Here is an 18,955-nt window from a genome sequence, read left to right as displayed (position 1 = left end):
ATTCTCCTTCTGATTCTGGATGCTGAACCTAACACAGGCTCACTACCGACCTTTGATTGTTATTTACTTTTCCTTATCTTATTGCTATGCATAAGGTAAATAATATTGGAAACCACAGTTACTCTAGCAAGTAGGTTAGAATAAGTAGGTTCTTGGGTTTTATTTTAAAATAAGAAAAGTTTGTAGCTTTATTGTCCTTGGATAAATATTTTAATAAATAAGATATTCACATAATTAAAACAAATGCTACAGCACTATGTTTTATCCTCTCCTAAATGAAGAGAGCCAACCAAGAAAAAAAGTAAAACCAAGGCTTTTTAAAGATGCTAGAACAACAATGTAAAATGAGTTTATCTCTTCCTTTCCCTTTTTCCCACAACTCTCATTCACACATGTTTAATTTCATAATATCTCCATGACTACATTCATAAGAACTCTACTTATTGGTGATATTAAGTAACAGGAACTAGATTTATTCTCTTATCTGAAAGAAATACAACATTTTATCATGTATTTATTTGTTTAATCACTTTATGGTCTAATCCTAGCCCCTTCACTCCTCCCAGTCTTCCCCTGATGTCCCTCTCACCCATTTCCCCATCTCCTGCTTCAGCGAGTCTATGGGGGAGACCCTAACAGTGAGAAATATGGAGTCTGATGTCTCCATTCCCTGTAGCCAGGTAGGACTTACAGTAGAGAGAGAAGGATGCCAATCCACCCAAAACCTTCAACCCAAAATTTGTCTTGCCTACAAAAAATATAGGGATAAAGGTGGAGCAGATACTCAGAGAATTGCAAACCAGTGACTTTCCCAACTTAGACTTATTCCATGGGAGAGAGCCAACCTCTGTCACTATTAATGATACACTGTTATGACTGCAGACAGGAACTTTGCATAACTGTCTTCTGAGAGGCATCATCTAGCATTGGATGGAAACAGATGCAGAGATACACAGTGAAAAAATAGCCCAAGCTGAAGGAGTTCTGAGGAAGGGTGGGAGGAAGGATAGCGAGAGCCAAACTGGAGGGGCCAAGGATACTACAAGAAGACCTGGACCTAGACCCCTATACATATGTATCAGATATGCAGCATAGTCAACCTGTCGGTCTCCTAATAATGGAAGGAGGGGCTGTCTCTGACTCTGTAGCCTGCCACTGCATCCTTTTCCCCTACCTGGGCTACCTTGTCAGGCCACAGAAGGAGAGGATATGCTTATTCCTACTGTGCCTTGAGGTGCCTTGGGTGGGTGGTTATCCTTTTGAGGCCTCCCCTTCTCTGAGAAAAAAATTGAGAGTGGAGAATGAAGGGAAGTGGGGTGAGATATGTTTGGGGTATCGGCAATGCTCTCCCATTCCTCATCTATAGGAACCTATAGAGTGATGAATAAAGATGAAAATAAATGAGCTAAGCCCTACTGCAAGCTTTTAGGGTGTAGCACAGGATGGATAAACCCAGGAAAGGCAGCACATTCTGTAATTTTGGGGTATAGAGCAGGGACCCAGGCAGGAGGTAAAACAGAAAGTATGGCTAGAATCTATAGGACAAGGAAACAAATAGATGGGTGCATATAAAGGCACTCCAGATACCTTCAGAGATTCCCCTTAACCCTGAAGGGGCAGATGAACCAACAGGGCATGGAAGAAAAATACTAGGGAAAAAGGAGGGCTATTAAAACATTAGAGTAGTAGCTTCTATCAGGAGCAGTTTTTTTTCCCTTGAGATATATTTGGAAATATGACGAATAGACACGGATGAATGGTGCTACTTGACATTGTACAATACATGGCAAAGGTTCCCCACAACACTCAATTACCAGTTAAAATGACTACAGTGCTGAATCTGAGATCCCATGCACAGTGATGAGGGCATGTGTCAGAGGCTTGACTAGGGCTGTTCATAAAACTGAGTGAAAATCCTAATCCAAAAAATGTCAAGCGGTTGGGGAAGTTCATATAAGACTAAGTTCTGGTCCAAATTTACCTTACAATGGCAGAATAATCTCCATACTAAGAACAAATAGCTAAATATATAAAAAAAAAATTTCTAAGTAACTAGAGCATGCAAAACACACCTTCAAGAATGCATTCAGATACGCAAAATTCTCAGTACAAACAAAAGTAATATGTACAATACCTACTATAATATATAAACATGTCTCAGTGAAACATCAAAACTAAGGGAGAGACAGAAAAGGTAAAATGAGCTTGTCTTTGCCCATAGAAGGTATAATAATATAGGAAGAAAATGTAACTGCCAAAATAAATTCTTGCAAATAATAAGTAATTTGTACTTAACTTGAAGCATGTTCAGGCTAAATGTGATGAAACACATAGCTTTATGTCAACTTGACACAATCTAAAGTCATTTGAGACCAGGGAACCGCAATTAAGCAAATGCCTCCACAGGAATGGGCTGTAGGCAAGCCTGGAAAACACTTTGTAATTAGTGATTAGCTGTGGAGGTTCCAGCCCTTTGATGGTGGTACCAGCTTTGGCCTGGTGGTCTGAGATAGCAGACTGAGCAAACCATGAAGGGACAGCCAGTTAGTGACATGTCTCCATGGTCTCTGCATCAGCTTCAGCCTCCAGGTTCCTGCCCTATTTGAGTTCTTGTCCTGACTTCTTTCAGAGATGACCAGGATGTGGAAGTGTAAGCCAAATAAACCCTTTGTTCCTCAAGTTGCTTTGGATGTGGTGTTTCATCACAGCAATGGTAACCCTAACTAAGACATACAGCAAAGTCAAGTACAATACCACTTACATCTTCAAACTGTTAGAGTCTGACAAAATTCTTAAGAGGAGGGGTGTGACCGAAGTTTGCTGAAATAAATTTAAAATATACTAAACAAATGGGGAAACAGCCCATGTTCATAACTAAGAGGAACACAATTTGTTTCCACAACAGTGCTTTCCACTTTGATTTATGAACTTATAGTTATCTTATGCAAAATATCATAAAATTATTGTGTAGAGATCAATGAGCAAACCACTTAGTTTGAGGCAAAGGCCTCAAAACAGTTAATATGATACTGTGAAGTAAAGTTCTGTCAGAGAATAGAATATGATAATTATGAAAAGTAGACAGATGCAAATAAACAACAAAAGTCATATTGAATCATCCTTGATTCCTTGAAGCAGCCATTTACCAATAGCTTCAATGTTTGACATATGTCTTCATGAGATCTAGATAAAATTCTTGGATTATATTTCTAATTTCAACAGACCTGAAGCTTCCAGAAACCTAATAATGCAACAGTATATGAATCCTAAGAAAGAGATTTTCCTGAGTCTGCTATAGCAAAGGTCTAACAAACTGATACCCAACCAATGAATTAGGTAAATACAAAGATTCATGGATGTGTTATGTTCTATGACTATGGAAGTTCATATAACTTGCTCCTAGACATGGCACAGCTGATTCATGGGTACTTGAATCCTCATCCAGAGTCATTCACATCAGGTCCAGAATAAACTCCTTTTTAAATTTTACTTTAAAAGTAGAATTGAAAAACATACATTGTATATAAGTGGATATTAGACATATAATATAAAATAAACATGCTAAAATCTATACACCTAAAGAAGCTAAGCAAGAAGGAGGACCCTGGGTAAGATGATCAATCCTCACTCAGAAAGACAAACGGGATGGACATTTGAAGAAGAAGAAGAAGATGATCAATCCTCACTCAGAAAGACAAATGGGATGGACATTTGAAGAAGAAGAAAACAGGGACCAGGACAGGGGCCTACCACAGAGGGCCTCTGAAAGACTCTATCCAGCAGGGTATCAAAGCAGATGCTGAGACTCATAGCCAAACTTTGGGCAGAGTGTAGGTAATCTTATGAAAGAAGGAGGAGATAGAAAGACATGGAGAGGACAGGAGCTCCACAAGGAGAGCAACAGAATGAAAATATCTGGGCACAGGGATCTTTTCTGAGACTGATACTCCAACCAAGGACCATGAATGGAGATAACCTAGAACCCCTGCACAGATGTAGCTCATGGCAGCACAGTGTCCAAGGGGGACCACTGGTAATGGGAACAAGGACTGTCTCTGACATGAACTCAGTGACAGGATCTTTGATCACCTCCCCCTGATGGGGGAGGAGCCTTACCAGGCCACAGAAAAAGACAATACAGGCAGCCTTAATGAGATGGGGCAGGCTAGGGCCAGATGGAATGGGAGGAAGACCTCCACTATCAATGGACTTGAAGAAGGTCATGGAAGGAAATGAGGGAGGGAGGATGAGATTGGAAGGTAATGAGAGAGGGGGCTACAGCTAGGATACAAAGTGAATAAACTGTAATTAACATAAAAATATAAAAAAGAAAAATCCACAAAGATTATATTTCTTGAAGCAAAAGAAAAAAGTTGATTCCTTACATAAAAATTAAGACTAACAAAGCTGGAAGACTGAAATAGAGTAACTGAACACAGTGTGTCATCCTTTTGATGAAAAATTACGTCAACAAGAATAAGCACGTGTTAAAATATGGTAAATGGTTATCATTTGCATCAAATAAAGAGAGCACTGTGCTGGCTCAAAAATGGTGTATCCTCTTAAACAAAGGAAGAATGAGGACTTTATTCAGGTAGTCTTTACATATCCATCCAGGAAAGCATTTTGGCGGCAGACACTTTCCTAAAACACTAGAAAACGTTGTGCTAATTTTGATAAACTAAAGCAGTTTCACAGTTATCTGAAAATTCAGAATGACTCAAGGAAAAAATAGAAGGACTAAAAAGTGAAAGGAATAAAAGCCCGGGATAGTTAAGATAGTCACCATTCTGACTGTAGTGATGTTTTCCCAGATCTCCCTAGACACAGATGTTACAGATGAATGCTAGGTAGGTAGATAGGTAGGTAGGTAGGTAGGTAGGTAGATTGACAGAGAGAGAGAGGAAGATATAGAGATAAAAAATGTTCACATGTGTATTAACATGTAAATATCTCACAGGTTAACCTGTGCAGTGTGAAACATTTCCATTATGCCTCAGTAGTGCCACTCTATAAATCATTCCTCTAGCAATAGGATGATTATGAGCAAAGGTCCTGCCATGACAGTATCCTACTACACAGCTCATACCCCACTAAACCTCATCCTGGAAAACAGTGCAATAAAGCTAAAATTACGCAGCACAAAGTCAAAAGATGAAGTTAAAATGGTAATTTCATGTTCTGGAAGGGAACACTATACACACAAATGAGAAACAACAGAACAATACTTTCTAGAAATTACAGAGTTCAAAATCACAGGAAACATAAGGGGAAAACATCATTAAATCTAACTGCAAACTGATCTGTGAATTGAAAAGCACAATCAGGAAGTGGTAAATTTCTTAAAGTGTTGCTTTTCTTGCCTTTGGGATGAAAATTACCAAACTACGAACTGAAAGGAGCATGTTTTCTACTGCTGAAAAAACTTAAACACATTCATTTGGAAGTAAGCGAGGAAGCGGTTACAGAGAGATTAAATGATGGAGCACAATCAGAGGGACTTTTATAAATAGCAGACGTCCACAGGACCTAGAAGTTTAGAGCACTGTGTGAGGAGCCATGAGAATGTCCACATGGTGAAGGAAGCCTCCTAGAGCGTCAATCAAACAGTGTGGTTTTAAAAAGAAACCTTAAGCTGTTTTGACTGGTCACCCCTTTTTGACAAAGAAATTTTTATATGACTTTCATTTATATAGGTATGGAAAATAGGCATAGGAATCAGACTTTTACAGATAATAATTTGTCCAAAGGAATTTACTGTATAACATCTTTGCTCTGCAAATAATTTTATAATTTATTAAAAACAAAATAGCATTTCCTTATGAATTAAATGGATGTGCTTATTGAATTTTATGTGAAGAATTAAAGCTTGGCAGAATAAGCAGTAGAGCAGAAGGACTGAATTGGTCACTTTTTCTGTTGTAATGATAAACATCACTACCAATAGTGACTTGAAAAATAAAGATTTTATTTTGGCCTATGATTCCAGAAGGATAAGAGTACAACATGCCAAGAGGGCATGGCAGCAAGCAGTGGGTAGAGTACCAGGAGCTGGAAATGAAGCAGCAGAAGTCAGAAGAGACTGTAAACCTTCAAAGTTACATTGGTGGTTTGAATGAGTTTGGCCCCCCAGAGATTCACGTGTTTGAAAGCTTGGCCATAAGTGGTACTATTAGGAGGTCTGGCCTTATCAGAGAAGGTCTGGCCTTGTTAGAGTTAAGTGTGTCACTGTGGAGGTGGGGCTTTCAGCTCAAGCTACACCCAGTGTAAATAAATCCAGTCTCCTCCTGGCTGCCTTCAGATCAAAATGGAGAATTCTCGGCTCCTTCAACACCTTGTCTGCCTACATGCTGCCATGTGTCCCACCATGATGATAATGGACTAAATCTCTGAAATTTTAAGCCAGCTCCAATTAAATGTTTTTCTTTAAAAAAAAAAAAATGTCTTGGTCATGGTGTCTCTTCACAGCAATGGAGCCTTAACTAAGACACTTACACTTCCAGAAAACTTTCATACTGCCAAATGTTTAGACTTTCCTATTGCTAATGTCCATTTCCATCTTCCCATATGGAGTCAAGAACCATAGTTTTAAAACTTTTTCTTAAGGTTTACTTGTAAGTGAATGTATAACATTTACTACATTGAAATTAGTCAATGCAGCCACTCCTGATGATATCTGATAGACTAGAATCAGAAGGAAGGAGAGAAGGACCTCCTCTATCAGTGGACTTGGGGAGAGGCATGCGTGGAGAAGGGGGAGGAAAGATGGGATTAGGAGGGGAGGAGGGAGGGGTTTATGGGGGGATACAAAGTGAATAAACTGTAATTAATAAAAACTTTAAAAAAAGAAAGAAATTACTACAAATAGAAGATCTACATGAATTAAGGACACACATGGTTCTACTAACTACTGAAGGAAGACTGAGGAAACTGGGGGTTAAACTGTTTTAGTTTGGTTCTTGGGTTCTTTTAATAATAATATTTATTTTTTATATTAATCACAGGTTATTTACTTTGTATCCCAGCCATAATCCCCTCCCTCATTCACTCCCAATCCCACCATCCCTCCCTCATCTCCTCCCTGCCCCTTTAACTAGTTGCAAACACAGGAGTTCTGATTGTACTCAACAGATCTTGACTAAGTTCTGGAATTGTCTTTTCTCTGCCTTTGGTAACAATAAAGTTTTTAGCACACTGGGATTTTATATTAGAGAATATTAATCTAATTTGAAAATTCCTCCTTTCACAAGTAGCTCTTTCATCAGTAAGGTCAATAAAGTGATACATGACAGCACAGGAGAAACCAAATTCAATAATACATCACCAAGACAGCTGGAATAGAGAGCTATACTGGGACATAGACTAAAAAGCTATAGAGGTAAACCATGACAGGAAGGCAATAGAGTCATAGGGAAAGCAAACACCTTCAAATCACTGAATCATTCCAGTCTGAAGACTAGGCAAGGCCTTCGAAATTCCAAGGCATGGCATTACTGAGAATAGCAATAATGTAGAAAAAGAAATGATACAGAAGTCACAAACTAATAATCTGAGATGCTCTCAGCCATAAAGGGCAGTAGATTTGCTAACTGGACAGTGATAGAAAAGAACATTTCAGGGGAAAGAGATATGATGGAAGGCGGCAGAAAGCAAAATGTCACACCAAATGTTTAGTAGCTTAACCAGGGAAGCAAGGATTCTTAGTCTGTGCACTCACGCCTCAGGCCCACGGGTGATGGAGCACAAGCAAGTGCTCAAACAAGCAAGTTATCAAAGTACAGTACAGTAGCTTAGAGGAAAGGAGCTTAGAGGACGGTAGAGTAGATTGTCTGAGGAACTATCTGTTTCTTGTCTCATCTAGTTTTTGGTAGCTGCAGGTGTCTTGGTAATGGCTGTATCTCTCTAATCTTCCTGGGTGACTAGGCTGGATTTCTTCCTCAGTGTCTCCTCAGGTTTGTGTCTCAGTGAGTGTACCTTACCCAGAATGAGCATTTCCTCCTAATAAGTTCTCTAATCACCCTAATGGTCATTTTTACTCATATTATTTTATAGCTAGAAGTGCTGAGAACTAAATCATAACATCTGGGTGCAACTATTACTTATCTCACACATTACATACAATTCTCTGTGTGGGGATCATCATGTTTCTATAGGTTATTTTATTAATATTATACTGTCTGTAATGTATTGCTAGTAGAAAAGTAAAAATAATGAAATAAACAAACCAACAGTAACCCCACAAGCTGACCCCTTACAACCACAGGTGAAATTCAGTTTCAATTAGAAAACTTATTTTTTTAATTTTTAATTAATTTTTCTTTTATGTGCATCAGTGTGAAGGTGTCAGATCTCTTGGAATTGGCATTACAGACAGTTGTGAGCTGCCATGTGTGTGGTGGGAATTGAACCCGGGTCCTTTGGAAAAGCAGACAGTGCTCTTAACCACTGAGCCATCTCTCCAGTCCCAGAAAATATATTTTTAACAGAAATGTTGATTGATGTTTAAATTCACATTAATAAAATTAAGGATAAATAATGGAGACTAATGTTGGAGAGTAAGCCACCCACTATGCCATAAGCAAGCTCTTCAGCAAGAGCAAAAACTGAGTAATTTTTTTTTTTTTTTGATACTGTCTTTCATTAGCTTGGGCTACTAGTCAAAATGGAAGACACAGAAAAGAAACATTTTAAAATTTAATCTACGTTACAAAATGTTTCCCATTATTTATTTAAGTCTAGTTAATCAACAAAGAAATGTCCTGAATCTGCTGGTTTTCTTGCTATAAAGAGTTGTGCCACAGCTGAATCAAATCTCTAATACGAGACCACTAAATGTTGTGTTTGGGGTAAGGGATGTCATATCACCTCCATTATAGATTTCCACCATAAAAGTACACCAAGAGCAACTAATTTCACAGCTGATATCATAGTCAATTCAATGAGATAAATAGGAAGTCATGAATTTGGATGAATTTGATGTGTATTTCTATTTCAATATTACTCTTAAAATGTAGGTGTTTATAACTGAATTTTCGCAATAACTTTATATGATAACTGGGAAACTGTAAGTTTTCTCTCCTAATTTATCACAGGGTGCTTTTACTATCACACGATGATAAAGATCAGAAGATATAGTTTCAAATTTTATATCAGATACAGTGAAGTTTAATGACTTTGAAGGTGTTTTTGTTTTGTTTTGTTTTGTTTGTTTGTTTCTCTAGGACTACCGATAGGACTCCCAGGCAGGTAAAGCTTTAAGCCAGAAGGCTATGCTATCACGTGAATGGCCTCCAAAATTCCATTCTAATAAGCACAACAATGTCTGCCCAATATTTTCAAGCTAATAGTGTCCAGGTCAGTTTCCCTTAGGACAGAGCCTCTAGTTTAGTCTGCTTGCACTCCTCCACCCCCCAGCTAATTCGTGAGATTGCTTGGTAACGTTAGGAATGCCACTTCCATTGTCCTAGTGGGTTTATAATCTGAAAATGAACATATCTTCTTTCACAAGGGTGTAGTAAACTCTGGCAAAATTAAAAAGATTATATATCCAAATTGCAATTACTCCACGAAGAAAGGTAATTAAGAAAATGAGTAGGAAAATTTGACAACTCCTTTGGAACAAAGCCATTAATTTCTAAGTAAGGAAATGAGAAAAAAAAAACATACAGGAGCAGCTTCCTCACCATCTTCATAGCCTCTTTAGGGAAGAAGGGATCATTCTGCAATGGGCTGTCTCACAGAGAACGAGAGGCCTGTGACCCCAGATTGCTTCCGCTATGCCAGCATCTGCAGTCATTAGGTTCAAGTGGCATTTTTAAAAATTATATTCTATAAAAGAGTCCCAATGAAACAATAATTATCATTTAATGGGATTCACAGTGGCACAATAAATATCACTGATCTTCCCCACCTGAGCTCTGAACCAAGTAAGAAAAGCAGATGGGCTCCAAGATCCCAGCTTTTTTATGGATGGTGGAGGATATAGCTTTATGAGTGAAAAGTGGGCTTTCTGATAATGAGCTCTGCTCTAAAGCAGCCTTGCTCACCGTATCAAGGGCAGAAAACAGCCAGGGTATACTTCTGTCCTCTAAAATTACAGCTGGGGGTATGGAAACAAAATGCTTCTCAGTCTACAGCATTGCTTCTGAAGAGAAAGATGGATTTCATGCCAGGTTTCTCTCTTTCACAGAGGCTACTGACAGATGAGTCTCATGATATTATGCTTTAAGCTTAGAAGATAGGGTATTTATTCCCCTCACCTTTACTCTACATTTTTTTGAGAATGATTGGCACGGGAAGAGGGAGTAGGTTTTGAGACGTTTCTTCTTTCCAAGCAAAGAATTTTAGATCAGAACAAATGCCAGTAACCTCTAGTCTAAATCTCATTAACCTCTGACCCACTACTAAGTATTCAAGGATATTGAACAATTTATGGCAAGTCTTACAACTACCTGTGGTACATAACTACCCCGCATTTTATTTGAAGGTGGGCATTAAACACCGAATGCTTAATTAATATGCTTTGGCTTCTTAATGAGTTGGCACACTGGAAATTATATTAAAAATTAGGGATAGAGAAAGGGTGAGAGTTAAAGGAATGGAACAATAAAGGAACTGAAGCAGAGACTGAGTGAAGGACTGAAAGAAAGAGGGAAAGAGGAAAGAAGATAAAGGAAATTCAAAGGCAGGTCAGACAGACTTCAGAAAGATAGATGCTATTATTCCTGTACAGTACCTTCTTGAGAGTGTGAAAGCTGGGCGTGATGACCACTGCAGTGTGATTGCACAATTAGCAAGGGTGTTCTCCTGAAGAGTCACATTCTTACTGTTAAGAATATTTAAGAATATTCTCTTCTAGAAGTACACTCTGTTGCAGGTTCTAACCGGCTCAGGTGCCATACATACTGCATGCTGACATGATATATATTCCTTGGGTCCTCAGTGCACTCTAAGAGAAATGAAATGAATGGCATCTAATACATAATGGTGTTTCTAATCACGCTAAAGATCAGCATGATCTGCCATAAATAACTGCATAACTACAACCTCCCATTAGCAGGTTTCTGTTATCCTCTCTCCACACAATAAACAAGGCTGAGGCTGTCATTCTTTTGCTGTTAGCGATTGATCAAGCATCATTGACAAGCATTGATATATGAGATTAATCTCTTTAGCTCATTTATTCAAAGTATGATTCTTTCTCAGGCTCTCGCTGGGTAAGCAAACAATAAATATCATTTAAAATGCACAGGCAATTTTTGATCAGAAAAACTCAGCTACAAAGAACAGCAATCATAAAGTTTAAGAGAGTTTTCTCTTATTCACATTTTCTGGGATTCAGACTTTTATTTACAAACAATATCTAAGCTCTCAATATGTTCCACTCGCTACTTGAATCAGAAAGTAACATTTCAAATGCTTTATGGTAGCAGAATAGATACAGAATCACCTTTTTAGGCTTACAGTGGTGGTAAATGTGAATCTGCCTGTTTGAGGCACTCACATAATACGCCACTTGCTTCTGCACTTTAGACTGTCTGCCACCTTGATGGCTGGGGCTTCTGCTAGCTCTTAGCTTCTGTTATGTTTTCTTCACAGGACGACAGTATCAGGCTGTCTGAGGACAGAGGCCTAGAATAAGTGAACTCTTTAGAACTTTTATGGTCTTAAATATGTTGATCTGTGATTATGGGTAAAAGTTTCAATTTCACACAACTGGCATCCAAGGTAGTTAAGTGGTAAAATTGCTGTTATCATCAGTGCCCTTGTGAGCTACTGCAGCGTCAGGAGTGAGGCATTCCCCTCCTATTCAGTTTGCACTGTGGGTTGTCAGCTGCAGTGACAAGAAGGATTGCTCCTAATGTCTTCCTGGTGCTCCACTCCAGTCAAGTTGATCTCCTTTCAGACCAGGAGCACCCTACAATCAGGCCTACACTTCAGTTGTCTCCCAACTGTTCACACTCAGTCTTAAATCCTACTTTCTCGGCAAGGAGGCGATCAGCAATGGTAGCCTCGTCATAATTCTATGAAAAGTCAACTCATAAGCCTGCTGGATCAGGAACCACTAGAATAGAAAAAAGATGCATGCATTAAACTTCTATGAAGGAGTAAATTAACAGGACATGTATATACGTGCCACAGCTCCTATAGAGTAGAAAATCAATTATTTACCAAATCTCAAGACAAACATAAAAATGCACTATCAAAGACACTATTTAGATTTAGATTGTTTCTTTTTTTTAATTTTTTATTAATTACATTCTATCCATTTTGTATCCCCCCATAAGCCCCTCCCTCCTCCCCTCCCGATCCCACCCTCCCTCCCCTTTCTGCATGCATGCCACTCCCCAAGTCCACTGATAGGGGAAGTTCTCCTCTCCTTTCTGATCTTAGTCTATCAGTTCTCATCAAAAGTGGCTGCATTGTCCTCTACTGTGGCCTGGTAAGGCTGCTCCCCCCTCAGGGGGAGGTGATCAAAGAGCAGGCCAATCAGATTATGTCAGAGGCAGTCCCTCCTCCCATTACTATGTAACCCACTTGGACACTGAACTGCCATGGGCTACCTCTGTGCAGGGGTTCCAGTTATCTCCATGAATAGTCCTTGGTTATAGTCCTTGGTTGAGTATGAGTCTCTGGGAAGTTCCCTGTGTTCAAATTATCTTGTTCTGTTGCTCTGCTTTCAGAGTTCCCGTCCCCTCCAGCTCTTACTATTTCCCACTTCTTACATAAAATTCCATTCACTCTGCCCATCAGTTCTCCATCAGGCTCAGCATCTGCTTTGACAGTCTATACTGCAGAGGCTTTCAGACGCCCTCTGTGGCAGGTTCCAAGGTTGTTTCCTATTTTCTTTTTCTTCTGATGTCCATCCTCTTTGCCTTTCAGGATGGGGATTGAACATTTTAGTTAGGGTCCTCTCTTTTGCTTAGTTTGCTTAGATGTACAGATTTTAGTGGGTTTATTCTATGTTGTATGTTTATATGAGTGAGTATATACTATGCGTGTCTTTTCGCTTCTGGGACAACTCACTCAGGATGATCCTTTCCAGGTACCACCATTTACCTGCAAATTTCATGATTTCCTTATTTTTCATTGCTGAATAATACTCCATTGTGTAGATGTACCACAATTTCTTCATCCATTCTTCAGTTGAGGGGCATCTGGGTTGTTTCCAGCTTCTGGCTATTACAAATAAAGCTGCTACAAACATGGTTGAGCAAATGTCCTTTTTGTGTACTTGAGCCTCTTTTGGGTATATGCCTAGGAGTGGTATGGCTGGATCTTGAGGAAGCGCTATTCCTAGTTGTCTGAGAAAGCACCAGATTGATTTCCAGAGTGGTTGTACCAGTTTACATTCCCACCAGCAGTGGAGAAGGGTTCCCCTTTCTCCACCACCTCTCCAGTATGTGTTGTCCCTTGAGTTTTTCATCTTGGCCATTCTGATGGGTGTAAGGTGAAATCTCAGGATTGTTTTGATTTGCATTTCCCTAATGGCTAATGAGGTTGAGCATTTCCTTAAGTGCTTCTCTGCCATTTTATATTCCTCTACAGAGAATTTTCTCTTTAGCTCTGTTCCCCATTTTTTAAGTGGATTACTTGGTTTGTTGCTTTTCAGCTTGTTTAGTTCTTTATATATATTGGATATGAGTCCTCTGTCAGATAAAGGGTTGGTGAAGATTCTTTCCCAATCTGTAGGCAGTTGCTTTGTTTGAAGTTGCAGTGTCCTTTGCTTTACAGAAGCTTTTCAGTTTCATGAGGTCCCATTTATTGATTGTTGCTCTTAGAGCCTGTGCTGTTGGTGTTCTGTTCAGGACGTTTTCTCCTGTACCAATGAGTTCTAGGGTGAGACATGGTTCTCTGTGTGGCTTGTGCTTGCCTAGAACTTGTGTGTGAGGATTTGAGACATGCACCACCCTCTTCAACTATATTCTTACTAAAACCAAATGGAGAAGTATCAATCAAACCACAAGTGTGTGGTGAACTTGTGCTGGGCTGGAGAGTTCTGTGAGACTTACGTTACCCACTAGGACACTATGCATTAGTTCCCTTGCTTCATGTATATGCCAGAAAGAAGGAATCTGTACTTACCTCAGGCTGTGAAGGATTCAAAAGAGGGTTATGGAACCCTGTCTCTCTAGTAAGTCTGATGAGAGATATGTTATTTACCATCTCAGGAGAGATGCAGCTAAGACAATTAAATTAAAGCGTTGTAGAATTGTGTCACTATTATGATTTGTATTTACAAGGACAACAAGTTTTGAGACCATTCACCCTTTGTTAATGTACTTTTTCAGTTAGACATTCTAGACATTAGCACACAGATATAAACACATGCACACGTGGCTACCATGATGCTTATGAGTACCAGGAATGCAGACAATGAACCAGGACAACACCCAGCAAAGGCAGGGAGGTGCTGAAAAACATGACACATGAGAAGTAAACAATAACACTGATTGCATTTATTATGTGTTAATCCTTTTGCTATGGTTACTAAATAATGAATAGATAGATAGATAGATAGATAGATAGATAGATAGATAGATAGATAGATAGATGAATAAATAAAATGAACTCTCCAAGTTTAACTTAAGAAGTGGAAAAGCTTACTTTGGCTGACAGTTCTGGATGTTTCTGACCATATTAGTTAACTCTATTGTGTTTAGACCTTTAGCAAGGAAGTGCTACAAAACACTCTGGGAATACAAAACCTGGCAGCCTATGGCCTCTGGGAAGCAAAGAAATAAGACAGGATCTGAATATTGCCCTCAAAATACAACCCCTTTGGCCTACTTCCTCCTGTGACCTCCACATTCTAAAGAAGATAAACAAGAAAGGAGACCTGGGGTAAGATGATCAATCCTCACTTAGAAAGACAAATGGAATGGGCATTGGACATAAGAGAAAACAAGTAACAGAACAGAAGTCTACTGCAAGACTCTACCTAGCAGTGTATCAAAGCAGATGCTAAGACTCATAACCAAACGTTCGGCAGAGTGCAGGGAATCATATGAAAGAAGGGGGAGTTACCATGACCTGGAGAAGATAGGAGCTCCACAAGGACAAAATATATCTGGGCACAGGGGTCTTTTGTGAGACTGTATCTCCAAACAAGGACCATATATGGATATAACTTAGAACCCCTGCTCAGATGTAGCCCGTGATAGCTCAGTATCCAAGTGGGTACCCTAGTAAGGGGAACAAGGACTATTTCTTACATGAACTCAATGGTTGGCTCTTTGACCCCCCCCACACACACACACACCCGAAGGAGGAGCTAGGCCATAGAGGAGGACTTTGCCACCAGGCCTGAAGATACCTGATACGCTAGGGTCAGATGAAAGGGGAGAAGGTCCTCCCCTATCAGTGGACTTGGAAAGCAGTAGGGAGAAGATGAGGAAGGGAGGGTGGGAATGGGAGGGAATGAGGGAGCTAGATACAGCTGGGATACAAAGTTAATAAACTGTAACTAATATTAAAAAAAATAAAAATAAAAAACAAAAGCAGAAAATGAAAGCATATATAAATGAAAAGGATGTAGGTGAGACAATAAAGCTAAGATGCAACTTCATGGCAAAAAATGAATAAAATAAAAAGGCTTATTTTTACACATACATACTTCTTTTGCTTTTTCATCTTTAATTAAAATTGTTAGAACTTTGAGAGCAAAGTCAAATTTACATGAAAGGTCATTTTTTTTTTAACATTTTCCCTTTCTCAGCTGTAGGAAGAACTATCTTAGCACTAGCTGCAGACTGACTTATTAGACCATCAGTAATAGAACTACAAATCCCTTAGAATGAACGAGGCCCAGTTCCTTGGCTTTGGGAGAATCTGAAAGGCTACATGTATGAATTGGGAAGATAAAGTACTGGTGTAAGTATAAGGCGAGTTCATCCCAAACCATAACTGTATTCAGGGGTGGAATCTAAAACAGCAAATTATGTGGCAGGTAATCACTCAGAAAAGGCAGCAGTTAGACAAGAACAGTCCAGTATGATAATGAGATCTTGAATTCAAGTCAGACACATTGATGAATGAATGAATGAGTGAAAGAGTGAATGAATGAATGATTGATTGCTCCCTGTTAATATCATTTTCAGCCCAAAGCACTACCAGTGTCTAAAATGCTGATCATATGTTCACTGGGCAAATTGACGACTGTCTAAGAAAATGTGTTAGTAAGCTTTACTAAAATAACTTAAGTTTTCTCACAAGACATTCTTTGTCTTAGAAGTATTCAGCATTAAGAGGCACAGTCAGCAAGGAAAGTGTAGCCAGATGCATTCAGGAAGTTTCTGTCCAGCAATCTTTCACTGACTGACAGCAGTGGAATTGTGACTTTCATAGCCCACTGTTATGGAAATTCTAAAGAAACTGAAAAATCACTACTCGACTTGACAGATGACAGGACTCTAAAGCAGAGCTCACATACTCAACTACGGTGGCTGCAGTCACTTCCCTTTGGTGATAAAGCACAAGTCTATACCTGAGAATATCTTATTCAGTGCTCACCAGCTATAAAACCAACGACAGCGTTCTCTCTCATCAATAGCTCAGGAAGAAAGAGAGGCTGTCTGGATGAGAAGAGACGAGGCACTGTCACAAACTAAAGTCCTGGCGCTCTGCCCAGAATTTTATCTGCATCAAAAAAGAAATATCCTTTCGATGTACAAAAGAAGAATAGTAAGAAATTGCACTATGCGGTGAGTATCAACTCTACGTTCTGGAGCAAGAATGCCCGCTGCAAACCACGGGTGCTTCCTGCTTGTCAGGTTAGCTAGCAAAATCATCCTATAAAACCTCAACTTCTTCACCAGTAAATGGCAGAGAATAACTGTACCTTTCCTGATAAGAGATGTGGTGACAATAAATGAGGTTGACCTGAATGCCTCTTGATTGTAGGTGATCAATAGTAACAACCTTTAAAGCACTTTCTTAATATGAGACATGGAAGAAGTAATTAAATTATCCTTCTGTAATGAATGAATTACTGTCTATTGATCTGGGTATGGGCTCTTTATTAAAATTATCTATTGGGTCGCATCAAATATATATGTCCATTACAATACTATTTGATTTTCTTTAAGTCTAAGACTTTATCAGCTGCCACTGAGCCACAATGTGAAATGAACTGTACACTGACAAAAAGGATTATTAGCCAAAGCATATATTCAGTAAACTACAGACCGTACTTTATTTGGCCCTTACACCGACTTTCTGCTTCTCAGATTAGCACAGAGCTTAGGAGGATCTCTCAAGCCTGTCTTTCTCTCTGCGTTTAGATTCTCAGCTTTCTTCGTTGGCTCCTCTGTTGTCCTAAATGACCCTCCTGTGTGTTCGGTGCAACACTGGAACACTGGAATCCTGTGATTCGTTCCTCTACCCTTCTTCAATAACTCTTCTTTGGAGGGATAGAATATAGGAGTTTTTCGTATTCAGTATTTTTTTTTTTTTGCTGGAAAATGCAGGCAACAGATGTGTATCCTCACCACACAGAATGTACCCTACAATACCTAGTCCCTTCATTTACAAGATACAGCCCTTCTGTACAATATCTTTTGGACCAGAACTCACAAGTCCATAGCCTGACTGTTTGTCACCACCACCTGGGTAGGGCTTTAAATTTAATTGTATTGTATTCTTTCAAGCATGTCATACAAGAGTAATGAATTTATACACTTCTATCTCTTTTTTCTTCATGTATTTTATTTTTTCCTTTTTTTTCTTTTTATTATTATTATTTTTTACACTTTATTCACTTTGTATCCCCCCATAAGCCCCTCCCTCCTCCCCTCCCAATCCCACCCTTCCTCCCCCTTCTTCCACTTCTATCTCTTTATCTCCCCTCTACTATTCCTGTGTGCCCTACTTCCCTTTCACAATCATAACCTCTTTTTAATCACCATTGCTTTACACACACACACACACACACACACACACATACACACACACACTCTATTGAGTCTATTTAGTGCTTCCTATGTGTACTTGGCTGACCAGTTGGAATTTGGTTCCAAATCTCAGTTGAAGAGACAGTGAAGTTGAGGTATTTCATGTTCTACCTGAATACAAAATCAAACTCATTAGATGTAAAGACCATATCAGTTTATTTATTTAATTTTATAATATAGTACTAACACATAATAAGTGTTTTTCCCCAAGTCACCGGAGACTTAATTGTTAAATTATTACCTACTGTCCTATGTAGCTGTATTTTTACTATACTTTGTAAATGCTGATCTTAATAACCACTGCGTGTGGTAGGTTGGGCTTATACAGTCCCTTGATGAGAAGAGAGGAATGCCTAGTCAGTCCCCAGCTAATGGCTCCAGGAAGACAAGATGAGGAACAAATAGAGAACTAATGCTGAAGATTTGGTTCACATTTATCACCATTCAGTTCACTCTGGAGTTTTAATACAAGAAAAAAGAATTCACCAGAGGAGAACACTATGTTGTTACTCTTTTTCTTTTCTATGATTAACTTAAATCCTAGAGTAGCTTAAACCGTTCAAACACTTAATAGCTATTTGTAGCTACTGTTCCTACATAGCAAAGAATGGAGAGCATAAGAAACAAAATAAATTGTCATGTTACTAAACAAAATAACTCATGAAAATAGTGCTTAATATAGGCAAAATGAAGTAGAATACAATAAAAACATGGGTTTGAGAGTTAGGAAGAATACAAAAATGTCTATCATTTGGTTTGTGTATGCTTAACAAGATATTTAGATTCCCCAATCTTCTGATCCTTCTGTAAAATGACTTCTAATTTGCAAAATTGTCTTAACTGTAATACAGTGTGCAAGAGAGTACATGATAGGTATTAAAAATCCAATAAATTTGACATGATCACACATGTTAATTTTACAATTAGTCACACATCACAGATAATCTGAAGTACAAAGAGATCAGAAGCCTTTCTAATGTAAAGCAGTAACCAGCTGTAGGATT

This window comes from Psammomys obesus, unplaced genomic scaffold (genome assembly GCF_907164565.1).
Source record: "Psammomys obesus unplaced genomic scaffold, mPsaObe1.curated_primary_1811, whole genome shotgun sequence".
Taxonomy (NCBI): domain Eukaryota; kingdom Metazoa; phylum Chordata; class Mammalia; order Rodentia; family Muridae; genus Psammomys; species Psammomys obesus.
The sequence above is the reverse complement of the archived record's forward strand: the minus strand, read 5'-3'. Positions refer to the sequence as shown.